The sequence below is a fragment of the Mus musculus genome, chromosome 7, assembly GCF_000001635.26.
Source record: "Mus musculus strain C57BL/6J chromosome 7, GRCm38.p6 C57BL/6J".
In the NCBI taxonomy this organism is placed as follows: Eukaryota; Metazoa; Chordata; class Mammalia; order Rodentia; family Muridae; genus Mus; species Mus musculus.
In genome coordinates, this window is record NC_000073.6 from 9,477,871 (window position 1) to 9,499,417 (window position 21,547).

Consider the following 21,547-nt stretch of genomic DNA (forward strand, 5'->3'; position numbering starts at 1 on the left):
CAATCCCTGGGGACTTAAGTCTCTCTGGGGTTAGGTGTGTCTCTCCCACTGATGCTAGACCAGGCAGTCTTATGCTGCATATTTGTTGGGGGCTTCACATCAGCTAGTGTATGATCTCTGGTTAGAGGCTCAATGTCTGAGAGATCTTGCTTGTCCAGGTTTGATGAGACTGCTTGTGTTTCTATGGGTTGTCCTCCTCCTCTGCTTCTTGCAACTATTCCCAATTCATCCACAGGGGCCCCTGGCTGATTTCCAGTGTTGGATATAATATATTTGTATTTGACAGCAGAAAAGGAATATTTCCTCCTTAGACTATTGGCCAATAGCTTGAAGAACAGCTGAAAAAATAGGCAGTATTTTGTTATGTGTGTGCTCCTACTGGAAATCAGAAAATATATTCTGATTTCATCTTTGCTGATTATTTAGTTAGTCTGTGTTTCTAATTGATTATATGATTTGGTAGATGGTTTCCATGTGTAACCCTGTGTGTCTTGGATCTCATTTTTCTACACAAAATGATGAATTCAACTGCCTTATCAAACTTTTTATTTGTAAGTTACCATGGGGAAATCTCCATGAAAGCAAAATGATGAATAAAATTGTAATAATTAGAGAGTTTAGTTCTGTAAGAGGAAATGAAGCAAGTGAATGAGTGCAAGATTTGATGACTCTACACAGAAGTTCAGTAGATATGATACTTCATGATATCCCTAGAGCAACCAGTGAGAGTGATTCTAAAACTAGACACATTCACTATAACCCAATATTTGGTGGGTATGTACCAATTTTACGTTTGACACAATTCCTGAATTATTCGTTCAGAAATATGATTTTTCTTTGATCTTTTGGGTAGAATTTCTCTCTTTGATCTTTTGGGTAGAATTTCTCTCTGGTCTCATTAAAATGATATAAATCTTGGGTGCAAAAATACATCCAAGCATCCCTGCACTGGATGCCAAGATGGAGAAGATCTCCACAGCAACCATGACTGTTGGGAGCCGCGCCCACATTCGCCGTTACAAGATGGCGCTGACAGCTGTGTTCTAAGTGGTAAACAAATAATCTGCGCATATGCCGAGGGTGGTTCTCTACTCCATGTGCTCTGCCTTCCCCGTGACGTCAACTCGGCCGATGGGCTGCAGCCAATCAGGGAGTGACACGTCCTAGGCGAAGGAGAATTCTCTTTAATAGGGACGGGGTTTCGTTTTCTCTCTCTCTTGCTTCTTGCTCTCTTGCTTCTTGCACTCTGGCTCCTGAAGATGTAAGCAATAAAGCTTTGCCGCAGAAGATTCTGGTCTGTGGTGTTCTTCCTGGCCGGGCGTGAGAACGCGTCTAATAACAATTGGTGCCGAATTCCGGGACGAGAAAAAAACTCGGGACTGGCGCAAGGAAGATCCCTCATTCCAGAACCAGAACTGCGGGTCGCGGTAATAAAGGTTCCCGTAAAGCAGACTGTTAAGAAGGATTCAACTGTATGAATTCAGAACTTTTCAGCTGGGGAACGAGAGTACCAGTGAGTACAGCTTTACGAGGTAAGTCTGATCTTGAACTTTCTAAGGAAATTCAAGACAGTCTATCAGAAGTAAAGTGGAATATGTTTGGCCTTGAATTTTTTCTGGTGTTAGGAGCCCTTTTGTTCCTTTTCACATGTTATCAAGTGATTAAGATAGGGCTGAAAATTCTAGAGGAAATTCAGGACAAGCTATCAGAAGTAAAGCGGGGAGAGAGAGTAGGAGCAAAGAGAAAATATGGTACACAAAATAAGTATACAGGCCTTTCCAAGGGTCTTGAACCCGAGGAAAAGTTAAGGTTAGGTAGGAATACCTGGAGAGAGATTAGAAGAAAAAGAGGAAAAAGGGAAAAGAAGAAAGATCAATTAGCGGAGGTCTCTAGGAGATACTCGTCACTAGATGAGCTCAGGAAGCCAGCTCTTAGTAGTTCTGAAGCAGATGAAGAATTCTCCTCTGAGGAAACAGACTGGGAGGAAGAAGCAGCCCATTACCAGCCAGCTAATTGGTCAAGAAAAAAGCCAAAAGCGGCTGGCGAAGGCCAGTTTGCTGATTGGCCTCAGGGCAGTCGGCTTCAAGGTCCGCCCTATGCGGAGTCCCCGCCCTGCGTAGTGCGTCAGCAATGCGCAGAGAGGCAGTGCGCAGAGAGGCAGTGCGCAGACTCATTCATTCCCAGAGAGGAACAAAGGAAAATACAACAGGCATTTCCGGTCTTTGAAGGAGCCGAGGGTGGGCGTGTCCACGCTCCGGTAGAATACTTACAAATTAAAGAAATTGCCGAGTCGGTCCGTAAATATGGAACCAATGCTAATTTTACCTTGGTGCAGTTAGACAGGCTCGCCGGCATGGCACTAACTCCTGCTGACTGGCAAACGGTTGTAAAAGCCGCTCTCCCTAGTATGGGCAAATATATGGAATGGAGAGCGCTTTGGCACGAAGCTGCACAAGCGCAGGCCCGAGCAAACGCAGCTGCTTTGACTCCAGAGCAGAGAGATTGGACTTTTGACTTGTTAACGGGTCAGGGAGCTTATTCTGCTGATCAGACAAACTACCATTGGGGAGCTTATGCCCAGATTTCTTCTACGGCTATTAGGGCCTGGAAGGCGCTCTCTCGAGCAGGTGAAACCACTGGTCAGTTAACAAAGATAATCCAGGGACCTCAGGAATCCTTCTCAGATTTTGTGGCCAGAATGACAGAGGCAGCAGAGCGTATTTTTGGAGAGTCAGAGCAAGCTGCGCCTCTGATAGAACAGCTAATCTATGAGCAAGCCACAAAGGAGTGCCGAGCGGCCATAGCCCCAAGAAAGAACAAAGGCTTACAAGACTGGCTCAGGGTCTGTCGAGAGCTTGGGGGACCTCTCAGCAATGCAGGTTTAGCGGCTGCCATCCTTCAATCCCAAAACCGCTCCATGAGCAGAAATGATCAGAGGACATGTTTTAACTGCGGAAAGCCTGGGCATTTTAAGAAAGATTGCAGAGCTCCAGATAAACAGGGAGGGACTCTCACTCTTTGCTCTAAGTGTGGCAAGGGTTATCATAGAGCCGACCAGTGTCGCTCTGTGAGGGATATAAAGGGCAGAGTTCTTCCCCCACCTGATAGTCAATCAGCTTATGTGCCAAAAAACGGGTCATCGGGCCCTCGGTCCCAGGGCCCTCAAAGATATGGGAACCGGTTTGTCAGGACCCAGGAAGCAGTCAGAGAGGCGACCCAGGAAGACCCACAAGGGTGGACCTGCGTGCCGCCTCCGACTTCCTACTAATGCCTCAAATGAGTATTCAGCCGGTGCCGGTGGAGCCTATACCATCCTTGCCCCCGGGAACCATGGGCCTTATTCTCGGCCGGGGTTCACTCACCTTACAGGGCTTAGTAGTCCACCCTGGAGTTATGGATTGTCAACATTCCCCTGAAATACAGGTCCTGTGCTCAAGCCCTAAAGGCGTTTTTTCTATTAGTAAAGGAGATAGGATAGCTCAGCTGCTGCTCCTCCCTGATAATACCAGGGAAAAATCTGCAGGACCTGAGATAAAGAAAATGGGCTCCTCAGGAAATGATTCTGCCTATTTGGTTGTATCTTTAAATGATAGACCTAAGCTCCGCCTTAAGATCAACGGAAAAGAGTTTGAAGGCATTCTTGATACCGGAGCAGATAAAAGTATAATTTCTACACATTGGTGGCCCAAAGCATGGCCCACCACAGAGTCATCTCATTCATTACAGGGCCTAGGATATCAATCATGTCCCACTATAAGCTCCGTTGCCTTGACGTGGGAATCCTCTGAAGGGCAGCAAGGGAAATTCATACCTTATGTGCTCCCACTCCCGGTTAACCTCTGGGGAAGGGATATTATGCAGCATTTGGGCCTTATTTTGTCCAATGAAAACGCCCCATCGGGAGGGTATTCAGCTAAAGCAAAAAATATCATGGCAAAGATGGGTTATAAAGAAGGAAAAGGGTTAGGACATCAAGAACAGGGAAGGATAGAGCCTATCTTACCTAATGGAAACCAAGACAGACAGGGTCTGGGTTTTCTTTAGCGGCCATTGGGGCAGCACGACCCATACCATGGAAAACAGGGGACCCAGTGTGGGTTCCTCAATGGCACCTATCCTCTGAAAAACTAGAAGCTGTGATTCAACTGGTAGAGGAACAATTAAAACTAGGCCATATTGAACCCTCTACCTCACCTTGGAATACTCCAATTTTTGTAATTAAGAAAAAGTCAGGAAAGTGGAGACTGCTCCATGACCTCAGAGCCATTAATGAGCAAATGAACTTATTTGGCCCAGTACAGAGGGGTCTCCCTGTACTTTCCGCCTTACCACGTGGCTGGAATTTAATTATTATAGATATTAAAGATTGTTTCTTTTCTATACCTTTGTGTCCAAGAGATAGGCCCAGATTTGCCTTTACCATCCCCTCTATTAATCACATGGAACCTGATAAGAGGTATCAATGGAAGGTCTTACCACAGGGAATGTCCAATAGTCCTACTATGTGACAACTTTATGTACAAGAAGCTCTTTTGCCAGTGAGGGAACAATTCCCCTCTTTAATTTTGCTCCTTTACATGGATGACATCCTCCTGTGCCATAAAGACCTTACCATGCTACAAAAGGCATATCCTTTTCTACTTAAAACTTTAAGTCAGTGGGGTTTACAGATAGCCACAGAAAAGGTCCAAATTTCTGATACAGGACAATTCTTGGGCTCTGTGGTGTCCCCAGATAAGATTGTGCCCCAAAAGGTAGAGATAAGAAGAGATCACCTCCATACCTTAAATGATTTTCAAAAGCTGTTGGGAGATATTAATTGGCTTAGACCTTTTTTAAAGATTCCTTCCGCTGAGTTAAGGCCTTTGTTTAGTATTTTAGAAGGAGATCCTCATATCTCCTCCCCTAGGACTCTTACTCTAGCTGCTAACCAGGCCTTACAAAAGGTGGAAAAAGCCTTACAGAATGCACAATTACAACGTATTGAGGATTCGCAGCCTTTCAGTTTGTGTGTCTTTAAGACAGCACAATTGCCAACTGCAGTTTTGTGGCAGAATGGGCCATTGTTGTGGATCCATCCAAACGTATCCCCAGCTAAAATAATAGATTGGTATCCTGATGCAATTGCACAGCTTGCCCTTAAAGGTCTAAAAGCAGCAATCACCCACTTTGGGCAAAGTCCATATCTTTTAATTGTACCTTATACCGCTGCACAGGTTCAAACCTTGGCAGCCACATCTAATGATTGGGCAGTTTTAGTTACCTCCTTTTCAGGAAAAATAGATAACCATTATCCAAAGCATCCAATCTTACAGTTTGCCCAAAATCAATCTGTTGTGTTTCCACAAATAACAGTAAGAAACCCACTTAAAAATGGGATTGTGGTATATACTGATGGATCAAAAACTGGCATAGGTGCCTATGTGGCTAATGGTAAAGTGGTATCCAAACAGTATAATGAAAATTCACCTCAAGTGGTAGAATGTTTAGTGGTCTTAGAAGTTTTAAAAACCTTTTTAGAACCCCTTAATATTGTGTCAGATTCCTGTTATGTGGTTAATGCAGTAAATCTTTTAGAAGTGGCTGGAGTGATTAAGCCTTCCAGTAGAGTTGCCAATATTTTTCAGCAGATACAATTAGTTTTGTTATCTAGAAGATCTCCTGTTTATATTACTCATGTTAGAGCCCATTCAGGCCTACCTGGCCCCATGGCTCTGGGAAATGATTTGGCAGATAAGGCCACTAAAGTGGTGGCTGCTGCCCTATCATCCCCGGTAGAGGCTGCAAAAAATTTAAATTCCAACAGTTCTGCCGTCAGATGGACGTGACCCACCTGACTGGACTTCCATACAACCCTCAAGGACAGGGTATTGTTGAGCGTGCGCATCGCACCCTCAAAACCTATCTTATAAAACAGAAGAGGGGAACTTTTGAGGAGACTGTACCCCGAGCACCAAGAGTGTCTGTGTCTTTGGCACTCTTTACACTCAATTTTTTAAATATTGATGCTCATGGCCATACTGCGGCTGAACGTCATTGTACAGAGCCAGATAGGCCCAATGAGATGGTTAAATGGAAAAATGTCCTTGATAATAAATGGTATGGCCCGGATCCTATTTTGATAAGATCCAGGGGAGCTATCTGTGTTTTCCCACAGAATGAAGACAACCCATTTTGGTTACCAGAAAGACTCACCCGAAAAATCCAGACTGACCAAGGGAATACTAATGTCCCTCGTCTTGGTGATGTCCAGGGCGTCAATAATAAAAAGAGAGCAGCGTTGGGGGATAATGTCGACATTTCCACTCCCAATGACGGTGATGTATAATGCTCAAGTATTCTCCTGCTTTTTTACCACTAACTGGGAACTGGGTTTAGCCTTGATTCAGACAGCCTTGGCTCTGTCTGGACAGGTCCAGACGACTGACACCATTAACACTTTGTCAGCCTCAGTGACTACAGTCATAGATGAACAGGCCTCAGCTAATGTCAAGATACAGAGAGGTCTCATGCTGGTTAATCAACTCATAGATCTTGTCCAGATACAACTAGATGTATTATGACAAATAACTCAGCTGGGATGTGAACAAAAGTTTCCGGGATTGTGTGTTATTTCCATTCAGTATGTTAAATTTACTAGGGCAGCTAATTTGTCAAAAAGTCTTTTTCAGTATATGTTACAGAATTGGATGGCTGAATTTGAACAGATCCCTTCGGGAATTGAGACTTCAGGTCAACTCCACGCGCTTGGACCTGTCCCTGACCAAAGGATTACCCAATTGGATCTCCTCAGCATTTTCTTTCTTTAAAAAATGGGTGGGATTAATATTATTTGGAGATACACTTTGCTGTGGATTAGTGTTGCTTCTTTGATTGGTCTGTAAGCTTAAGGCCCAAACTAGGAGAGACAAGGTGGTTATTGCCCAGGCGCTTGCAGGACTAGAACATGGAGCTCCCCCTGATATATGGTTATCTATGCTTAGGCAATAGGTCGCTGGCCACTCAGCTCTTATATCCCACGAGGCTAGTCTCATTGCACGGGATAGAGTGAGTGTGCTTCAGCAGCCCGAGAGAGTTGCACGGCTAAGCACTGCAATGGAAAGGCTCTGCGGCATATATGAGCCTATTCTAGGGAGACATGTCATCTTTCATGAAGGTTCAGTGTCCTAGTTCCCTTCCCCCAGGCAAAACGACACGGGAGCAGGTCAGGGTTGCTCTGGGTAAAAGCCTGTGAGCCTAAGAGCTAATCCTGTACATGGCTCCTTTACCTACACACTGGGGATTTGACCTCTATCTCCACTCTCATTAATATGGGTGGCCTATTTGCTCTTATTAAAAGGAAAGGGGGAGATGTTGGGAGCCGCGCCCACATTCGCCGTTACAAGATGGCGCTGACAGCTGTGTTCTAAGTGGTAAACAAATAATCTGCGCATATGCCGAGGGTGGTTCTCTACTCCATGTGCTCTGCCTTCCCCGTGACGTCAACTCGGCCGATGGGCTGCAGCCAATCAGGGAGTGACACGTCCTAGGCGAAGGAGAATTCTCTTTAATAGGGACGGGGTTTCGTTTTCTCTCTCTCTTGCTTCTTGCTCTCTTGCTTCTTGCACTCTGGCTCCTGAAGATGTAAGCAATAAAGCTTTGCCGCAGAAGATTCTGGTCTGTGGTGTTCTTCCTGGCCGGTCGTGAGAACGCGTCTAATAACACATGACCTTGCCCTTGGTGCTGTGGTAGACAGGGAGGAAGGTGACCCAGACACTGAAGAACACTAGCATGCTGAAGGTCAAGAACTTGGCTTCATTGAATGTGTCAGGCAGATTCTTGGCCAAGAAAGCCAAAGTGAAGCTTCCCAGTGCCAGGCAGGCCAAGTATCCAAGGACACAGTAGAATGCAGTAACTGAGCCCTTGTTGCACACAATGATGATGTGGCCATGGAGAGTGTGTTCATCAATATCAACAAAGGGAGGAGAAACTGCTAGCCAGATTGCACATAGAACACACTGGAGTAGGGAACATATGGGGATAATGTAGTTGGGTGTCCCTGATACCACGAAGTTTCTCAATCTTCTCCCTGGGTCTGTGACTTTGAAAGCAAGAACCACAGTGACTGTTTTGGCCAGAACTGTGGAAACAGCCACAGTGAATACAATTCCAAATGTGATTTGTTGTAAGACACAGGTGGCTCTGTTAGGATGACCAATGAAGAAAAATGAGCACAGAAAACAGGACATGAGTGATATCAATAATATGTAGCTGAGGATTCTGTTATTGGCCTTCACAATAGGAGTGTCATGATGCTTCACAAAGACACAAAGTACCACAGCTGTGAATGCAGAGAAACAGAAGGCCATTAAGGCAAGTGCCATCCCCAAAGGGTCTTCATAGCTAAGGAAGGTGACACCTTTCTGAATACATTTGTTCTGTTCTGTATTGGCATATTGGTATTCTGGACAATTCACACATTGATCCATATCTGATTTCCAAAGGAAAGCTTAGTTAGGTCTGATTTAGAAATTTTATTGACAAGGTATTTCAAGTAAGGGTAATGAGAGAAACATTGCAATGCTGTCTTTGATGCTGAGAATGTAATGTGAAGGATATTGCTGCTGAGCATTGCTTTCAATCCATAATGTCCATAAAGATTTAAAGGAAATAAAACCAAGCAATTTTTTCTTTGTCTAGTTAACATTTTGTATCATTTATGATGTTATTAGAAAGGGGTTTGTGGAGTGTGGGCGTGACAGGGGAACCAGGCCTTGAGGACCAGTATAAAGAATATAAACAGGTAACCTCAGGTAATAGGAGGGTGGGTGGACCCACCAAAATGCTCCAGAGACTTGGGAGGTCAGAGACCCTAGATGAAATGTACTACAGTAGATAGAGGGAATGTACAGAGCCCACCTCCAGCGATAAGACAGGACATCAAGTGAGTGATGGGATTCCCATCCCATAGTCACATCTCTGACCCATATTTGTTCCTGTCTGAATGCAAGGATGAAATGGAGAGGAGCCTCAGGAAAAGAATGTCCAATGACAGGACCAAAGTGGGATCTAGGTCAAGAGGAGGTCCTATGGCCTCACATTTTACTGAAGCTATGGAGCACTCACAAAAAGGATCTATCATGACTGCCCTCCTAAATACAGTTATTTGCAACCAAGATATGGAGAGAAGCAACTAACCCCTGGATTAGGGAAGGCTGAAAGTAGCTGAGGGGAAAGGCGATTTTGCAGAAAGACCAGCTCTCTCAATTAATCTGGACTGCAGAGATCTCTCAGACACTGGAGCATCAAACACACAGCATACACCAGCTGATATGGGTCCCTCAATTCATATACAGTAGAGGACTTCCATGTCTGTGATCATACTGAAATGATGCACCTAATACTCAAAAGCCTGGAGGTCACAGGGAGTTTAGAGGTCAGGTGGGTTGGAGGATGGGGGGGATCAACGTGAAGACAGTTGGGGTGGGGAAGAGGTGTGGAATGTGATATATTGGATGGGGTATGGGGGCGTGGGGAATAGAATATGGAATGTAAAAAATAAAAAATAATGTTATCAGAAAGCAAAAATTTCCTAAGCCATTTTTATTTCTATTTTGATATCAAGTAGATTATTTAATTCAGAGAAGATACATTCATAAACCACAATGTGTTCGGGTCTATTTTAGAACTTCAAAACCCTACACTCACTGTTTTCTGAGATCACTGACTATTTTATATATTTATTCCCTGTGACACATTGAAATTCTGCCCTCTACTGGGACAAGTATAATAGCTACTCAAGAATTCACAAGCTCAAACTCCTTGACATAGAAACTACACTAAATTAAACAGATCGGCTGTGTGTATGTGTAAATATTGATATGTGTGTGTTCATGCCAAAGTAGCACTTGCATTATTGAATTTAAGTGATTCCTGTAACAAGTCATGTGAAGAAGTTTGAATAGAGTGGAAATATAATGCTTATGTTTGAATAGCAGGAAATGTTAATGAAATAAGCCCTAAGAAGTTTCCTCATCTGGCAATAATTAATCAAAAGTTCTGGTTATTGTTCATGAGATGCACTAATTTTAGCACTGAAGGAAAAAATTATCTCTGTAGATACTTTGTGCTAAAAGATGCTTCATGGTCCTCTTAATAGTGCATACTTAGCATTTTCTCATATATTTGCAATTTTTTTGTCTTCTATATTAATCTTACAGAGAAAATAGATTTTGCCCCTAGCAGTCTCATGAGCTAATCCAGTAGATTAGATATTATATTCAGTTCTTCATGGGCTCCTATTGTGACTAAAATCTAATGTAAATGTAGTTTTACAATAGATTATTTATTTGGAAATTCTTGTGCAGAATTCCTGCAAATTGCAATTATATTTTCTAAAGTATTTCTTTGTGAGATATAATCTTCCATGAATTTGCAATAAGTCAATATGAGGGTTAAGCCACAAGATATGTTTGTTTGTTTTTGCAAGATTTTGTTAACGATGTTTATATCTAAAACTAGTAAATTTGATAACTAATATATTTTATATCTGCAGTTTCCTTTGAGTTGACTTCATCATCCCAGTGTGGTCCAAAAGAAATCCATATTTGTAGTATTTATCAGAGCAGCAAAAACTCACTTGTCTCATTAGAAATTTCATTTTCAGGGCAGGGGCTGCAAACAAAACAGCAGGCTGCCATTCCCTCCTTCCACAATCTTCTGAATCCAGGACTACATTCCGCACTGCACACAGAGGATGGCATCTGAGAAAAAATTAAACATATACTGATAATGAGTCTTATATATTTATTTTATATTTTATATTAGTACTTTAAGATTTCAATAAGCTCCTTTTTTGCACACTATCTGATTGACATTTCCCTATGTCCATTATTTAATGGCCAGATATGAATATTGGAAATGCATTTAAGAAATGTTGTATAGTTTCTGAGTGTCTAGTAATTCAGGAAAAACAGCTGATTTTTGAGCTGTGTGTAAAAACTACAGAAGTAGCAACCTGTTGTTTTTTAGTTAATTGTGTTCATTTTAGTACTAAGTGCTCTGAACAGACAGAGGGAACTTAACTGAGATATTCTCTCAGCCAACACTAGCCTGTCCTCATATCTTTTAAGCATTTTCTTAATTGGTAACTGATATAGGAGTGCCCATCTCACTGTGGGCAGTTGGGCCAGTAAGTAGTCTTCTTTTAAGATCTATTCTTTAGTTCCAGTTTCCAGATATCCACACTTGTTTTTCTAGGACTATAAGCCATATCTCAAATCAAACCTTCCTTCTCACTATGCTTATTATCAAAGTTTGATTAAAGCAGCAGAGAAGCAAGGTAGTATTTGAAAAAATTTGAAACAGGAAAAACATGTCCTTAAGTCACAGATAACAAATATGGCATCAAATAAATTACTATTGCAAAGCATGAGAAACTGTATATAAAAAACAGTGGACTATGCAGACACTGGTTTAATATGGTTGGAAATGATATGTTAATGTATAGTGACTTTGAATATGGAGTGTTCCATGATGTCAAAATGCTCTACAGTGGCTTCAAATGCTGGAAAAATCCAGATAAAAATTAGATTGTTTAAGTTTAATTGAAGATGTGAAGCATTCTTTCTATATCTTTGGTTTTGTTGAAACAGGATCTTACCATGAAGTACACTAACATTACCAATGAAGATGAAGGCACATTTTCTCTTTTCTCCCATCATTTTCTTTAAATGTATGTTAACCCTTTGTAATATTTGAAAGACTATTTTGAGTTAGAGTAAGGAATGTGGGCATACATTTGTACTTTATGTTAATTTATTTTAAGGTAGTGTTTCATATCACACATGGCTGGTTCGTACTCACAATATAGGGCAGACTGTCAAGAAATAGACAGAGATTTCCAGATCTCTGCTTCTAAGTGCTTGGATAAAACATGAATCACAAAAACAACCTGATATTATTTCTGATTTTCATGGATAATAACTTTCTCTTCATTTATTATAGTATTGTCAATAGTTTTGTGAAAGAAAGTGTTCTTATATCAATAAGTGTTCCTTCTGTTCTATCACTATTTTTGTTTCTTTATCTCTAAATGAATGTTGGACTTGGTTAAGAGTCATTTCTGAAGGTTTTTGTAAAATAATGTAATTCCACATTTTGTTTTTACTACTATTAATGGATCTACAGATATTGAACTATACTTGCATCCCTGGAATAAATTCTCCCTGGAGGAAGAGAATAGTGGGAGGGGAAAAATAAGAGAAGAATCAGGTATGAGAGAATGTGGAAGATCTGTACAGAGGTCAGGAAATTGAACAGAGTTGTGTAGCAACTAGGGACGGGGAACTGTTTGTAGCAACCAGAAAGTCCCAGATGCCAGGAAATCAAGAGCATCCCAGGATGTACAGCGATGATATTAGATGAAATATCCCAGAATCAGGAAGGAGAATCTGTCGAGACAATAGCCAGAGGTTAGGCATGGCTCCCAGTTGAGGGATAGGACCACCCACACATCTACAAAATTTTAACTCAGAATTGTTCCTATCTATTGGAAATAATGGGACAAAGAGAAGATCAGAGACTGAATTAAAGGCCATACACAGCCTGCCCCACCTGAAGATCGATCACAAATGCAGATACCAAACTCAGACACTATTGTGGATGGCAAGAAGTGCTTGTGGACAGGAGACTGATACAGCTGTCTCCTAGGAGGCTCTGCCAGATCCTGACCAATACAGATGTGGATGCTCACAGTCAACCATTGGACTGTGCACAGAGACTCCAATGGAGGTGTTAGGGGAAGGACTGAAGTAGTTAAAGCTCCCTATCTGTCATCAATGGGAGGGGAGTCCTTTGGTCCTGTGAAGGCTTGATTCCCCAGTGTAGATGAATGCTTGGGTGCTGAAGCAAGAGTGGGTATGTGGGTAGGGGAGCACCCTCATAGAAGCAGGGTAAGGGGGGATGGCATAGTGGATTTGCAGAAGGGAAATAGTGAAAGGGGACAAAATTTGAAATGTAAATAAGTGAAATCTCCAATTTATAAAATTGAAAAAATCCACAAATACAAAATCACCATAAAAATGGGAGTATATTTCAATCTTCAACCCTAATAATATAACAAACAACTGTAATATAAAAGCAGTTTTAATTAGTAAGGCTTTACTTGTCACACTTGTATTAAGCTAAAGGCAGCTGGGCAGTGATGGTTCATGCCTTTAACCGAGGCATTTGGGAAGAAGAGGCAGGCAGATTTCATAGTTTATGGCCAGCATGATCTACAGAGTGAATTCCAGGTCAGCCAGGACTATACAATGAAACCCTGTCTCAAAAAAAAAAAAAAAATCAAAACAAAACAAAAACCCAAAACAAAAACCAAAAAACAAAACAAAACGCATCAATGTTTTTTAAGAGCCAAACGATAATCAGTTTATATGTTCTTATAGATATGTTAGTTTATATTATTATATTCAGACTATTGTCATGCTTATTGAAAATTGTTAGCCTAATTTTACATCATGAATAGAGCTATAAAATACTAATTTTTATACCTTTCTTATTTAAACATGAATCTTAATGTGTTCATTTGCTGACAATTAACATAGAAGTTTGTAACAAAACTCAAGATCACCATTCTTTAGAGCACCACTCTACTATAATGTGACCTTGAAGGGAAAAAGTCCAATAGGGAAGTAAAACTTAAGCATAAAGCACCACTTAAGACGACCTGATAAAAACTTTGCGATGCTTCGGGTAGAGAAAGCTCAGAATAAGAGCTCAGAATGTCTGGAGAAAGAATGATGTCAAAAGATAATTCCCCATTCCTACATTGCCTGGCGTAGGTCATGCAATGAAGTTTTAAATGTGCAAAATAAAGAAAGAGTTAGGATATACAACTTGAAAATTAACCCTGATAATAAAACTAGGTTTCTTTTTGCCTTTAGCCTTCTTTAAAAAGTATACCAGTTGAATGTTAGAAATATAATTGCATTTTTTTTTTATAAAAGTCCTACTATATATCAGGCACAAAGGTAAAAATAATAAATTTCTCTATATATAAACTTGCTATTTACTTACTGTTTCTCCATATAAGATATTAAAGTATACTCTGATAAATGATGCTTATATGTCCATGCAGTGTGACACATGGACACATATTAGGGGTATCTAACTCTCATTTATGGTCAAGTAGTACTTCCTAAATATGTTATAAGAAGCACAACTCCAAAAATAATTATTTTCTGAGTGAATGATAGGAAGTTGACAAAAATCCAAAGTAGGGAAAGAATGAGCAATCCAGGAGTATCAGCAGTTTTTGAGGAATATTAACTCTAATATATTAGCAAACAAAACGGAGAATTGGTCTCATCCCAGAAACCTCAAAAATCCTGTCTACAATAGATGGAATAGTCAAGTCGAAGCAATGAGTTGGTCTCATTTGGGATCAAATGTCAATGTGATTGTATTATAATTCTTATGCTCCCAAGGCCTGAGGACATTCAGTTTACATAAGATTAATTTCCAGCTAGAGGAACAAAGCATTTGTGAGTCACAAAAATTTCCTACTGTTCTTTGTATTTGGGAATTATGTTATGGTTAATCAGTGGTAAAAGAAGATACCAACAGTGTTTGACTACCAGATTTTTGTGTTTTGGCTGGCTTTGAAAAGGACAGTCTATTTCAGGGTTTTTATGTAGAATTCCCATTGACATATAACTTGATTTTGTCCAAGGAATTCCTTTTGGAGTTTGACATTAATCGTTTTTAGGAGCATCTTATTATGCTTATTCAATGCAAATATGGAATAAATAATTGGCATCAATAATTCCATATGTTCTGATTATAGAATTTACAATTTAAATTATAGTTTCAAAAATCAAGTATTCTTAGTACTAAACCGGGAATAAATATCACTCAATTGTCATTATCACTAACTCATGCTTCACTTATTACTATTCTATGAGGTATGAGGTAGGATTTCTTCGTCTTTTCCCTAGCACCATTTCATACAACTACTTACCATAATGTGATATGCAAATTTTGTCCTATTATGATTTTGTTTAACTTGTTTATTTTAGTATTCTCCTATAGAATCCTGTTATTTTCTAATGAGTGACATAAAGTGGATCTGATGGAAAAGGTGTTGGGAATGAAATAAGTGTATTAACTATGATACATTTGCCAGCAAAACTGACAATTGGTCACATCCCAATAGAAGGGAGGAAAACTGTAATTAGGATACATTATGTGAGGATAACAAGTAATTTTCAATAACAAAAACAATCATAATTTCAAAAAAATTCTCTCTGTTCTCAGAGAATGATTTTTCTGTTGTGTATTGTGTTCCTTTTTATGTGTTTTTGTCAAGTATTATTCCATACATACCTATCAAATGTATAGTTCTTCAATTACCTTTTTCCCTCTTATTAAACATTATAACGTTTTCCTCCATTTTTTTTTAAGAAAGAAATGTTCTCCTCTTGTATATGAATGTGTCTTCCTACCCACTGTAGGCAATTTAGGAATGTCTAAAAAAAATAAACCAGCCTTGTTGTCTTTGATTTCATTTAGAGAACATTAACAAAAATGTTCAATCATAATGGAAAATTATTTGTTGCTTTTGTCTAATTGCTGTTTTTGCTGTACTTGAGGTGTGTTAATAGCCATTTCGTTTTCTGTTGTTCTAGTGCTGTCTATAGGCTGCCTTGACCTTCTGTTCATCTTACAAAAAACATGAATGGATTCTTCCAATTTATTAAAAAGTGATGTTTCTGTTAATATGATTTTCTATCGTTGTGTTCATTAGTGAATGTGGTGAGTGTCCTCTTATTACATGGGAAACAGTTTTGGATATAATGACAAGGTTAGGTATTATGACTCTTGTTATTTCATAACTTTAATATTAGACTCTCTCATATCAATACCTGTTCCAGAGGTTTAATTAAGGGACGAGATTACATTGTCAAAAGAGCAATTATATGAAGAAAATTTTGTTAAATTTAAAGGAAAGAATATCAGTGGTGAACAACAGTATTTTATTAAATTTCAGATAATGGTCCTGATATAACAAAGCTATATTTTATGCATGTTTGAAATCTTCAAAAATTGGTAAAAATGTCAAAAATGAAAGAAAATATACAGGAGACTAGAAATTGGATTCTGATGTGACATAATTGTTCATTTCAATATGTTGCCATGAATCCACTTGACACTGTTTATTGTTGTGTATAACAAACCAGTAAGTTAGTATACACTCACCTTTCTACTTCCTGTGGCCACTTCAATCATGTCTATGTATAAGTGAAAGTGTCGACCATGTGAAAAATATGGGCTGAACTTTTCTAACTTCAGCTTAATCCCAAGATGTTGTGAGAGATTCCCAAAATGAAAAACGTCATAGTCTTCCTGCGTTATTACTCTTTGTTTCATAATCACTTTGTCCCCAAGAGGATTAGTGAAGTGGGTCTTTCTTAGAAAGGAGTGTACCTAAAATACAAGCATTGCAGTATGATGTATATAAAGTTCCTTCAATTCATAAAATGCATTCTGATTTTATAGCAAAGGCAACTGTATTTAAAGAAAGAAAGAGAAAGAGAAATCACAACAAAGCAATTGGATAAATGAAATTATCATATTACAATAATTTATGTTCTCTCAGTGAAGAATATGAAACACAGAGAAAAATGCAGAACCAAACAAAGGTATGCAACACACACACACACACACACACACACACACACACACACACACACATTAATCTTGAGAAAGGCTCACATCTTTTCTAAGTCACACATAATACAGCAATACATTTATTTACAAACAAATGTATATACATGTTGAGAAACATGTGTAAATATTCAGGACCATAAAAGACAAATACATTCAGTCAAATGAAAACACATATATGAACTCACTCAAAATATTACACTGGCACACATACAACCACACACACACACACACACACACACACACACACACACTGACAGCAAAATACTGGGAGAGGCATAAATATATAAGCACCAGCCATGAATGATATTGACACAGAGAAATTTATACTCATACCTAAATACAAAATGGCAGGCAATGTCCATGCCAAGTAAGAAGAAATAGGCAGACTCATACACAGCAAAGCAGGTACAAATCCGAATAAGTACTTATAAACACTCACAAAATACATACAATGTACACAAAGAAACCTACTCTGACAAAACCACAAAGAAACATATGCACATACATAAACAAACACACTTAAAGAAATTCATACATAGAAAAAATTTGTTGCTTACTTCCACTTTCATATAGAGATAAACATGTATGTTGAAAATATCACAAATATAAACACAGATATACATAAAGAGTAGAAAATATACATATACACAGTGAGAAACATACACTCACACATATAAACACTTTTCTACAGACAGAACTGAATACCAACACTATTTCTTGTTTAGTTACTCTCAGAAAGCCACAATGTTCTCCACAGCCTACACTCTTGGCAGAATCACTGGAGACCATTTATTAAAATGTTTTCCATATAACTGAAAAATATAGATAAAAATCATATTCTCATCACGGAGAAAATTAATGAGTAAGGACAGTTTATATCCAATATTGGAAGGGGTATGCTAATGGATATTTGCATGCTCTTTATAAAACCACCCATTTTCATTGCTAGTCTATGAATTCTTTTTCCATTCACATTCATAACAATCTCTAGACTGCCGTTCTTTAAGGAAAATTATTCAGAAACCTATTATTTTGGAAAATATTTCCTATTTCTTTAAGTCTGTGCATCTGAGTGACTCTAAATAGCTATGCAGTTGAAGACACCAAACCTCATCCAACAGAAGAAACTTTACCTTCAAGCAGTGAGAACTGGCTCCTTTTCCATTGTCTATTGCCTGATTATCAGCCTGTTGCAGATTCATCTCATGGAGGGCATGGGCTATGGCATGCACAGCATTGTATATGTTATGACTATTCTCACTAAAGGTCATGTCAAACTTCTGTTCCATTAGCCAATCAAATGAGGCATCAGATGAATTGTTCTTCAGTATTTTACAGTTAGATGCTGAGCCTTCATATTTAAAATATTTCCACTCTGGCATTACTAGATATAAATCTTTGTTTCTGAGATTGAACCATGTCTGTACAAAATTTTTAAAGCCAGAAATCTCACCATGGTGGGGTAGAAAAGTAAGTGATCCATAGAATGTGCCATGAGTTATGTCTCTCTTACTGGTAGGGCAATTCCATTGTTTTGTGGTGATCCATATTCTCTGTAAAACTGGAGGTTCCCACATTCTGAAGATCAAATCAAAGAAATTGTCTTTTTCCTCATAAATGATAATAACATTTGAGGATGACATCACAATTTGTTTGTAGTACATTTCAATTTCTGGTTCTAAATAAACATAATCAACAGAGATCATTTTCACAAAGGCAAAGCAAATTTCCTTGTTTTCACTCTGTTTCTTCAACTCTAAAAGAAATTGGTTTCCTTGATCGTCATCTGGAATGACAAGGCCAATCCAGTTCCAGCTAAAGTAAAGTATGAAGGAGACCATTGCCAATGCTAGAGATGTGTCCTTTGGGGCCATCTGATAGAGATAGGGATATTGTTCATCATCACTGAAGATGGAACTGAAAGGTCCATAGGTAAGCTGAAGGATCTACAACACAGAGAGCAGCATGAGGTGTAGTGCACTTGAAAACACTTGTAATCATATTTACCTGCAAACTGTTGATTACCTGTGATGTTTCATCTCTAATTCAAATGTGCAAACATGGAAGCCTGGCCCATCCACTTCTAATGGGAATAGCAAGCATAGCTGTTTGACAAGAAGTAACAAAATGTATTTGCATGTTATAATATCTGCCTTTCTGTCTTTCAGTTTTTGTCTTGATATCCATGTTTTCAATATTTGAAGGGATTTTGATACTTTTACAATTTTGGGATATTTGATTAATATTTTTTAAAAAGGTATTTATGCTGTAATCCAGAATTATTTCTAAGAGTGAACATGAGAGTCCTGTTCATAATACTGATTTAGCCTTTGGTAACTCCTTCCATGGGTGTTTTGTTCCCAATTCTAAGAAGGGGCAAAGTATCTACTCTTTGGTCTTCATTCTTTTTGAGGTTCATGTGTTTTGCCGATTGTATCTTATATTTTGGATATTCTAACTTTCTAAGGATTCACAAGAGATAGTCTTATATTGCCCTACTTGATGGTAACATTGTACACTATAGGTTTTGACTCACTTAAAAATGCCAGCAATCTCCTTTTTAGGTTAAGTTTCTGAAATATTCTGGCAATGTCTGCCTCTGTGCCTCTTCAGGAAACAGATAATAAGGTCAAAGTAAATGTAAAAAATTAAACTAGATTTGGCAGCCTAAGAGTGTTATCAGCAAATCAGATTAGAAAAACTCTTCCTACTATATATCCAGGTAATTATAGGGCAAAATAAATCAGACTCATAAGTTGTACCTCTTGAGGAAAACATACAGAAACAAAGTTAGATTGGATGGAGTTATCTCCTACATACAAAGTGTCTTATAATGATGGATAAATAATAGTGTAGAAAAATATGAAAGAATGATGTCTCAGATTTCCATAACCCCTCTTTCTTAGAGAAGTTCACTTGTGAAGTTCTAATCTTTTATCTTATGACATGGAAACAACCGAAAATTAAAAAAACAAAACAAAACAAAACAAGATAAGACATAGCAATAAATTCCACAGAGATATAGAATTATTATATTATTAAAGAAAATGACTTATTATAGCTGTAGCAGTATGGGCCTGAATTCTTTGTCAGAGATCTAATGCCAATTTAAATTCTGAATCTAAATAGTTAGTTATACACTCACAGGTAGTCAAATGGCGAACTCCACATACTGGATTGGAGTTTTCATCCTTTCTAGTCACTAAAATGTCATGAATAGCCAGGCTAAGAATGGTATCTCATGCCTTTGCAAAAAAAAAAAAAAAAAAAAAAAACTCCAGATATTTAAAAGCTGGGTTATAGAGAAAATGTTGATAAAATTTATTTTTGTGATTTCATCACAGTTTATCTCTGATGACTAAACTTATAACACCACCATAATTCTATTATTTCATAGTTTACCAATGATAATTTAATCTTATAACCAAGATAAAGATAACTCCTATCGGGGGACAGAAATAATATGCTTTAAATTTTTGAACAGAGTGAACAAATCTCTGCTTTCTGAGATTGGTATAAATAATGAAACACTCTGACTGGCAGTCAGTCAAGGCATAAGATTCCTTCTACCACCATGCCAGACTCAATTCTCCATGGCCTCTTCCATTCTGTCTTGCTGCTATTTTTCTACTTCTGGTGGTAGCACTTAGCAGAAGGCCTATCATGTTTCTGAATAGTAAGTATCCTGGAACTACCAAGATTGACATAAGCATAAGTCCAACCACATCCATTAACTTTCTTAATAGCTATCAAAGTCTTCCAAAGAGACATGATGTTAAGAATTCCTGGACGATGATAACTCACACGTGGAGATAAAAAGCTGTCCAGGTACTTCCAGAAACTTAAAGATACCTCCCAATGGGTTCCTGTAAGCAGAAAGGAACACATAGTCTCTTCATTACAGAAATAATTAGGGATAGGACTTTTTGTTTTTTTATGAAATAAATATGGTGTAGGTATTACAGTTTTCCCATCACAACGGCCCAAAGTGTATCTTATAATCAAAGACATATTTGGTAAAAGATCAGGATTCCTGTTGATTTCATCCATTGCAAAGGCCAATGCCAAAGCATATTTGTGGTTTTTAGTTGTTTTTCTGTAAAAGAGTACAGTGATTATTATGGCCAGATGATTATACACGATTATTTGTACTCAAGAGAAGCACTATGGTATACTGGAAGTTTCTGCATCTGACATCTAAAGACGGGGACAAATGGCTTTTGTTGTGAGATTGAATTGACATGAGAACCTGGAAAATAGTAAACTCTTTTAAAGTTCATGACAGTATTTCTCTCATAAATAAGATATGGTATTGACCTCATCCACAGAGAACATTCCCATCTCTTCTTTTGAGTGATTGATCAGAAGGTAAAAAGAAAATCACAGATATTGACAAAACAGTAATTCTGATCATGTCTTCATTTTGAAGTTATTGAGCAATATAAAAAACTTGTTATTAGAGCCACTGAGTTCATATTGTCTTGTGAAATTAACTGAACTTGTTAAGGCAGTAATAAAATGATTTATCAATGCATAATGGTCTCTCTCCAGCAACATTTGATTCTTGTACTTATAATCACTTATAATTAGTGGTCAAAATTCTTGACATGTCCCCTCATATCTATCCTCATCTTGTTATTTTTTTCAATCTTTTATTCAAAGAATATCTTTTAGAAAGATTTATTTTTAAATAAATTCAAATATCAAACATGAATTTGGTAACTGATACATGTCAATGTTTACGTTTGTATGTATTTGAGCAAGTATTATTTAGGTTATAAGATTGCAATACATGCAAATGTTTTATAAGATACTTCTCTGTAGACTACCCTAAATTCAA

General features: G+C 38.4%; 1 pseudogene; it reads right to left on the reverse strand.

Moving 5' to 3' along the window:
• On the reverse strand, positions 819-20,815 carry Gm3972 (predicted gene 3972; annotated as a pseudogene).